Here is a 9,102-nt window from a genome sequence, read left to right as displayed (position 1 = left end):
TTGGGAGTCCCATAGGGCGGCGCACAGTTGACCCAGCGTCGTCCGGGTTTGGCCGTCATGACTTATCTAGTTAAATAAAGATTACATTTAAAAATAAATAAATGTGCACCATAAAAAGAACAAATGGAACATTGTCCTTACTTGATGTAGATACAGGTGAACAGTTTTGGCTGTGTTACGAGTGGGTTGCTTTTGATAATAAGGCATCGGACTACAGCCATATGGTTTTGAACCTAGAAGAAGACCAAGGGACAAGGAGTCGCAAGATGGAGTCGACTGGGATGGGCGAGAGGATGAGATGTCCAGTTGTCCAGAAAAGCATGGTAAGCTAATGTTACCGAGTATCAAGCTAGCTAGCTTGGCTATAAAGTTGAGTTGGCTAGCTGCATTTTACAGCCAGACTCGGTTTTACACGTAGCTAGCTAGCTAGCTAGATAATTATTAGAAACCATTATTATCTAGGTAGCCAAATATCTGTCAGATGTAAAGCAAGCAGAATCGTGACATGTCAGAAGCAATGCATGTTGGCTAGCTCACATTAACTAGATCGCTCATTAAGCAATAGAGTGGATACTTAATTAATAAGCTAGCAGCTAGCTACCTACAGCCAAGTAAAGAGGAAAGAGGAGCATGTTGTCATGATGGAGTAAATCACCTACGAGAAGCTAGCCACAGTACGGTTTAGCCACAATAGTGGAATTTACTGGTCGCCTTAGCAATTGTTAGTGAGATGGTGCAATAAAATATAAATAATATCTTAGGTAGCTATAAATTCACATGTATGCCATGTAATTTGTCATAGCCATTATCACAAAATGGCATGCATACTTTTAATCAGATCTATTGTCATTTACAGACATGAATGTGAAATAAGCATACTGATATAGGAATCCTAAATTCAGGTACCATTTTCTTGTTAATCACTGCAGGTTTGTCATCCACATTTCTCTGCATCCAGGTTGAGGCTTGCTACCAGCAGGAATATGGAGCACTCTGTCAGTAAGTCATGATATTATGGTTTTCCTTTACATGATACCATGCAGGAGGCCTTGGGCCAGTGGGAGGTCAGGGGTGAGGGTGCTCTCTCTTTCTAGCGCTCACTACCTCTATTCATCTCTCTCCAGCTGCTACAGAGACAGAATGGGCCAAGGACCTCCAAAGCCTTCTGACCAACTCCCTGCAATCTCTCCTGAGCAGTAAGCTACACTCATAATAGAATACTTGATGCACCATGTAAACCTCCTTCACTATGGCAGTCTACCTATGTGATGACATAGCATATGTGACCCATTTCAAGAAGCTAGGCGTATGTCTCACATCACTATTTCACAGGAGAGGCATTTTGCCAGAAATGTCTTCTGGAACGTGAAATTCCATGTGCCTTAATGACAAACTTGTATGCCATCTGTAAATACGAATACAATTCTTAAATTCTGAGCCTAGTTGGTTTAGCCACGGACAAATACAGGAGCCTTCCCACTAGCCATGATTGGCAGAGATAATGGGCTGGACATGCCGACAAATGAGTTTGGATTGGTCTGCCATGTAGCACGCTTCTGTCTATAACATAAGCTGCTTAGTATGAATGGATAATCCTTTCTACCAATGCTTTTTTTGAAAGATATCATGAAGCACTGAAAAAGTGTCACTGGACTACTTTCTGGAGAACTATCGTGCCACGCTGACTCTGATTCTGAAAATGAATCAGACAATGAGGAAATCCCTGATTTAGGTAAAAACATTTTCATTGAACCAGACATTGTAGAGTCTTCTGATGACAGTGGTGGGGGAAGAAATTGTGTCAATGTCATCGAAGAAGTTGACAGAGTTTTGAAAACAGTAGAATGCATAGTGGAAGCAGTGAGATGGTTGCCAAATGTGAAGAGTCCAAAAGAGAACACAGAAGGCTGTTGTAATCCGGAGACAGGTGCTTTATACATATTCAAACTAAGGGAAAACATTGTATACATGATAAAGAGGGAGAAGCGTTCATCCATGTATACAGGTAAGAGTCTAGCTACATTTTCAGAATTTATACATTTCTAATTTTGTCAGAAAGTTGTTTTCATTGCAAGTTAAAGCGTACTGTTAGCTAGCTAACGTTACATATGATCTGTGTAGTAATAATATTTGTAGATCAGAAATCCATTTGCATTGCTAGTAATAGCCTAATGTTAGCTAGCTAGCTAACATTGAACCTAGTTGGTCAGCTTTAACTACCTGCAGATTCATGCATGGTAGTATTGCCGCGTTCAAAACAACTGGGAACTCAGAAAAATATGAGGTAAAATCATCACATCAGTGATCTTCAGGTTGGAAAGTCGTAGCTTTAGAAAGATGCCAGAGGTCCTGAGTTGGAATTCCGAGTTGGATGAATGTTCAAATAGATTTTTCCCATTCCGAGCTCCTTTGTTTGTTTTTTTTGCGTTCCCAGTTGTTTTGAATGCACTGAAGTCTGAGATTGCTACTACTTTCACCACTTTTAGTCTTAATCTTTGGTTGTTTGCTACACTGTGAATCCTTAGAGATGGGTGGGGCTAATGCTTAAGAGGGTGTGAACGATGCTGAATGGGTGTAGACAAAGAGCTCTCCAGTACGTGTACCAACACATTCACAGGTCATTTTCTCAAAAGTGGCATTAGAAGTTTAGCAACTTTCAAAGCAGAATTACTTTCCCATTGTTCCTCAACTGCAGTGCATGATATACAATTTTCAAGCTCTGAGTCTTTACTTTTATCCAATGTAAACAACACCATTTCAAATTTTGCTTCATAGGACCGAATCCAGGTGGTGGGTCACATATTATCCAGAGCCACTGGTTGAATTGGGTTCACTGTACTCATGCCAAAACTCATGCTATCTTCTCCCTGTAAAAGTCTCCCAGACTTTTATCAAAACTAACACGTCCATCCCCCTATCCACAGGTGAGTCTACTGGGCTGTGGAACTCTAGAGCAGCACATGTAAAAACCTGCCACCCGCAGACAGTTCACTGAGGAAGGATGCAACTATCAAGGCTTTTAAAGGCCACATTTAGGTGGTGACCAAATGCAATATAGTTTTGTATAAACTCATTTTCATTGTATTGTTAGATTACAAAAAAAATGTATATGCATAATTTGTCACATTAGCTTTGACTAACTTCTGTGGTAGCTTAAACACAAAGACAACACTTATGATTCAAAAGCTCTAAAGTAAATACAATTCTCATGTCCAGGGTGAATACATTTTTCATGTATATCAGACATCACACAGGTTTGGCAACTAAAATATATATCCCAGACAAGATTGAAGACTGCGACAAGTAAAAATAAGTGAATAAAAGTCAGTGCTTGTGTCCGTAGCTGTTGGTATGAATTTGAGTGGTTACATACATGTTGACAGGAAAGGCTGTGAGACCGAGAGGGAGACTGTTGCTGTATTCCCAGGTAAGGCCCTTGCTTCTGGTACCAATGAAGGCCAGTCTTCAGTCCGGCAGCTTGAAGATGTGTCACCATCCAGGCCCATGTCACAGCCATGCAGTGTCTTGATAGAGAGATGACAATAAATGCATTATGTACCTTTCATCACCAAAGTCGTGTTAGCATTTACTGCAAATGTCGCTGAACAATTCAACCCTTTTGTTAGTGTCATTGCTTTATGGAAATTCACATACAATATTCAGTTAATAAGCATTGACTAATACCTCTAGAGCAGGGATAGGCAACCCTGGTCCTGGAGTGCCGCAGGCATTTCATGTTTTTGATTTAACCGACCTGGAAAACTGGTTGTTTTGAATTTAGGCAATCACTCAACTGATCAATTAGTTCAGGCGGTCAGGGCTGTATTCAGTACATACAAATGTAAAAGAATGTTCAATTGAACGGAAACAGTGCTGTACTGAACGACTAGTTGAAAAATGGGGAGGGGTTGGGTTGTGGGTTCAAAATGCACCGCTGCCTTTTAAATACTAAACTCATTGCTTCAAGCTACACCCCGGCACACCCATCAAATGGAGCAAAAGTATCTGTCTGTTCAAGAATGTTTTGAGAAAACGTGGCTGAACTGAACGAACGCCTGTTGTTGTGCCGAGTTGAAACTAAATCCTGCAGTACCTGCGGCACTCCAGGAACAGGGTTGCCTCTACCCCTGCTCTAGGGGTAAAATGACTGCTGTGCAAGGTATTGGGCAACAGCTTTCTTCCAGGGCCTATATTCACAAAGCGTCTCCCTCTAGGGACAGTGGTCTAGGATAACCTCCCCCTTGTCAATGTGAAGGCAAAAAGTATCCTAAAATCAGTACTACTCTGAGATTCTTTGTGAGTATGGTCCCTGGCCTGTCAGCAATGCCACTCCACCTGAAATGCAACAACTACAAAAACATGAACAAGAATTAGCTCAGTCAGTAATTTAGTCATTTTAAATGTGCACAAGCCCCCTAATCAGTCAAATCATATGAAAACAACAGTAAAATTTGGAGGGGCATTTTTCTTGCCAACTTTGTCATTAAAGCATAAACAAACAGGCAGGGGAACAAAGTAGTTTGACAAAAACTGTTCAAATAGTCAGTAACTAGCTACCAATATAGCTAGCAATTATATATCTAGTTATTTTCTAGAAACCTAGCTAGAGTCCACTTAGCTTGCTAACTAAGGTGAACTGTTGGTGGGAGTTAGCAAGCTAGCTACGGTGAACTCAGTTGGTGGGGGTCAGCTAACGTTAGCTAGCTAAGGTGAACTGTTGGTGGGGGGTAAGCTAACGTTAGCTAGCTAAGGTGAACTGTTGGTGGGGGTAAGCTAACGTTAGCTAGCTAAGGTGAACTGTTGGTGGGTGTAAGCTAACGTTAGCTAGCTAAGGTGAACTGTTGGTGGGGGGTAAGCTAAGGTAAACTGTTGGTGGGGGTAAGCTAAGGTGAACTGTTGGTGGGGGTAAGCTAGCGTTAACTAGTTTTCCCCCAGCAGTTTCAAGATAGCTGGTTAATGGAACTTTATCAATAAGATGAATAGCTAGCAGATATATTTGTTAACCTATAAGTCCCTTGTAGCAGCTAGCTGACCCAAGTTTTCGATGCATACCTCCACACGGAAAGCAGGTAATCTGTTTTCAGTATCGGCCAGCACTGTATGTAAAGCTAAACACACATATTTTTGCGGTTCACCTTCAAAATAAAGGCCCCGCATTGAAATGGGCACATTGTGAAATCATGGCATATTTGCGCTAGATACTGCTTAATTAACAAGTTATATAAATTCAATAAAAGACTAAGTTAATTTGACCAAAAAATGGCAAATCGGTTGAAGTCGCACTGTGGATTTATTAGACTTCATAATTGCATTGGGGGCATACTTATATTTCACTGTACAGCCTTACCCCATTTCATTGATCCACAATCAATAGGTATCAGCCTATTCAGTGACCCCCACAGAACACAATTATGAAGAGTGTACCTAAATATTACCATTGTAGCTCATATTGCAGGACTTTGACTGTGGGAAATCACCTCACCAGGCAGTCTTGTGTGTATTGGACATTCATACTGCAATGTACAGCCTTACCTATTGTAAAAACAAATGGCTAGCTGGAGCTGTCTGAGCGGTCGGCTGGGAATGCCCTCACCCGCTAGTAATTCATGTGATGTAATTGGTTCTGACTCGCTACAGGCTGTCCGGCAAGAACAGTACAGATGCTTCTTAGTCCAGGACTTTTATTATCTTTATCACCACCACACACTATAGTGTTCACACTCACACAGACATCTCCAGTTTGCATAGGATGGACTTGTGGTTCTAAAAGGTAAGAACAAATCTACAATGTTGTAAGCTATGCCATAGGAATATCTACACAGGAAAGAATGGCATAGCATCTATACAGGGATATTCACATTACAGCATACACATTTACAGCACTATATGTATAAACAAATCATGGAGAGAGAGAGAGAACTAATTAAGACAGGCAAGATTTATGGCCCCTCAGAACTGGTGGATATCTGATCTGTGTCTGGTGCCACAGAGTCATAAATCTTACTGCACAGGCGGGGGTAGGCGGGAGCGCTGAGGACCGTCTGAAACATCTAGAATCTCTCGCCATGGCTTAACAGTAGCGTGAACTATGAAAATCAAATTGTATTTGTCACATGCGCCGAATACAACAGGTGTAGTAGACCTTAGTGAAATGCTTACTTACAAGCCCTTAACCAACAATGCAGTTTTAAGTAAATATCTAAAAAAAAGTAAGAGATAAAAGTAACATAATTAAAGAGCAGCAGTAAAATATACAGGGGCTACCTGTACAGTGTCAATGTGCGTGGGCACCGGTTAGTCGAGGTAATATGTACATGTAGGTAGAGTTATTAAAGTGACTATGCATAGATAATAACAGAGAGTAGCAGCAGCGTAGAAGGAGTGGGCAATGCAAATAGTCTGGGTAGCCATTTGATTAGATGGATGAGTGTTTTGCTGTTTGCTTATGGCGGTATACAGCTCATTGAGTGTGGTCTTAGTTCCAGCATCAGTCTGGTGGTATGCAGACAGCTACGAAAAAATACAGATGACAACTCTCTAGGTAGATAGTGTGGTCTACAGCTTATCATGAGATACTCTACCTCAGGTGAGCAAAACCTAGAGACTTCCTTAGATATCGTGCAGCAGCTGTTTACAAATATACATAGGCCGCCACCCCATGTCTTACCAGAGGCTGCTGTTCTGTCCTGCAGATAGTGTATAATCTGCCAGCTGCATGTTATTAATATTGTCTTTCAGCCACGACTCTGTGAAACATAAGATGTTACAGTTTTTAATGTCCCATTGGTAGGATATACATGCTTTTAGTTTGTCCCATTTATTTTCCAGCGATTGAAGGTTGGCTAATAGTACGGATGGCAAAGGCAGATTAGCCAATCGTCGTCTGATCCTAACAAGGGACCCCGATCTCCTTTCGCCAAATCTCAGTTTCTTTCTCCTGTGAATGACGGGGATGACGACCTGTTCAGGTGAATGGAGTATATCCTTCCCCTCCGACTCATTAAAGAAAAATTATTAGTCCAATTCGAGGTGAGATAATCGCTGTTCTGATGTCCTGAAGATCCTTTCAGTTATAAGAGACGGTAACGACAACATTATGTACAAAATAAGTTACAAACAATGTTGAAAAACAAACAAGCACGGTTGGTTAAGAGCCAATAAAACAGCAGCCATCCTCTCCGGTGCCATTATAATTTTTCATATATCATCATAATAAATGCAGCTGTAAAGTGCGCATACAGGCTATAGGAATTAACCATCTCTAAACAATAACATCTAATGCAATACAGGCACTTATAAACAACATGCGCATGGAGTATCTGAAATATACGTAAGCTGCAGCAGTACTATACAGCTACAGATGTGACAAGGTAATTAGGCCTAAGGTAATTGCTTTCAGTCAGTCACCATAATTTAGCATTAACCCTCCCGACAATAAACCTCACAACTCACTTCTTGAATGCACCCACAATCTTACTAAAATAAACAGACTGATAACTTGGTCGGCAGCCAAACTTGCGTCTTCTTCTTTGGTATTGGATTGGCGGATCGCATCCAACTTTTAAGGCCTACACCGCCAGTCACAGCCTACCCAGATTAAATTCTCTTCATTTGTCCTGTTCCTCTAAGAAAGTGAAATAGAGCCCTAGACACCATTAACCTCCACTTTCCTCCCCCCACTACACCAACCAAACCCCAACCCCGTCCAAGCCTCTCTAACCCTTTCACACAATCTCTCCCTATCTACGTCATACAGTTCACAAAAAAATCAACACATGCTCCACTGTTTCCTCCACTAAACATTAATCACACAGACAACTTGCATCTTTATCTGCTGACAATGATAGCCACTCTGACCTGTAGTGGGAGGGGTGCAAATGTGCTTTCAGGCACTCTGATTGGTGGAAACCAGGAAGCTGTGATAGACAACTGAGAAGGGGAGAAAACATCCTAAGGGCACTGTGGGGAAAGTCACATGTACAGGCAATACCATTTTTTAAAAATTATTATAATTATTTGACACCTATGGATCTTGGGTCCATTTAAATGGTGTATCAGCCTGCTCACTGACACCCACAGAACACAACTGTGAAGAGTTTACACAAATATTAGCATCATAGCCCATATTGCAGGACTTTGACACCACTGTGAAATGAGCCACATTAGCTCACCAGTAAACCTACTATGTGTGTTGATCATATTGCAATGGATCTTGGGTCCATGAAATGGGGTATCACCCTAACAAATTCTTATTTTCAATGACCACCTAGGAACAGTGGGTTAACTGCCTTGTTCAGGTGCAGAACAACAGATTTTTACCTTGTCAGCTTCGGTTACAAGTCCAATGCTCTAACCACTAGGCTACCTGCCGCCATGTAGAGAAAATAAATGAATTTGTCAGAGTTTTTGTATTTTCCTGCTCGTATATTTATTTGTGTGGATTTATTTATCTATTTATAGGTGCATTTATTTATTTATTCATTTAATTCTAATTATGGCAGGTTTGGTCCTCCATATGTCAAACTACTATCCTGCATAGTAGAGAAGTTGACCTTTTCTATTGGTCAGCTTGTCGAGAAAGAAGTAGCCTAGCCCAGTAAGGCTACATGAAAAAGATGTATTCAAACGTCAAGGTTTCAAACAATTAAGTAGATTTTTCCAAAATTTGTAGCCTACAGCCTCCAGCTCATTGCAAATTGGTGTGTGAAGCGTTGATGAAGCCTGTCTTCCGTTGCCGTTTTAGGTGCTGCAGCAGCAGCTTCTCTCGAGCTGTCTGACAGCTTTTCCGCTCAGACTGTATCTGTATGCATGTGATAAATAAGATGCATAACGAATATACTGTAGCCTACACGCACCGATTTAATTCAACTAAATAATGCAAATTAACCTATAGACCGATAAGCATTACCAGTCATTTCTCTATAGGGGGTGTAAAGCCGTAACACAAGTTTTTTCATCAGCAGACTATGATCGATAATGTCAAAAGTTACACTGAAGTCATTTGTGTAAGTGCTGTGCTTGTTGAATGTCCTTCCCTGTAAGCATGCTGAAAGTCTGTCAATTAGATTACAGTAAAATATCATTGTGTCTGGTCAAACCAAA

At 41.0% G+C, this 9,102-nt stretch overlaps 1 protein-coding gene across 1 annotated transcript in view; it reads left to right on the top strand.

The window, feature by feature from the left end:
- znf609a (zinc finger protein 609a) overlaps positions 1-9,102 on the top strand; it is a 180,074-nt gene that overhangs the window by 102,207 nt on the left and 68,765 nt on the right. The gene's annotated exons all lie outside the window — the stretch shown is intronic.

This window comes from Salmo trutta, chromosome 7 (genome assembly GCF_901001165.1).
Source record: "Salmo trutta chromosome 7, fSalTru1.1, whole genome shotgun sequence".
In the NCBI taxonomy this organism is placed as follows: Eukaryota; Metazoa; Chordata; class Actinopteri; order Salmoniformes; family Salmonidae; genus Salmo; species Salmo trutta.
Note: the sequence above shows the minus strand (reverse complement) of the source record. Positions and strands in the feature narration are given on the sequence as shown.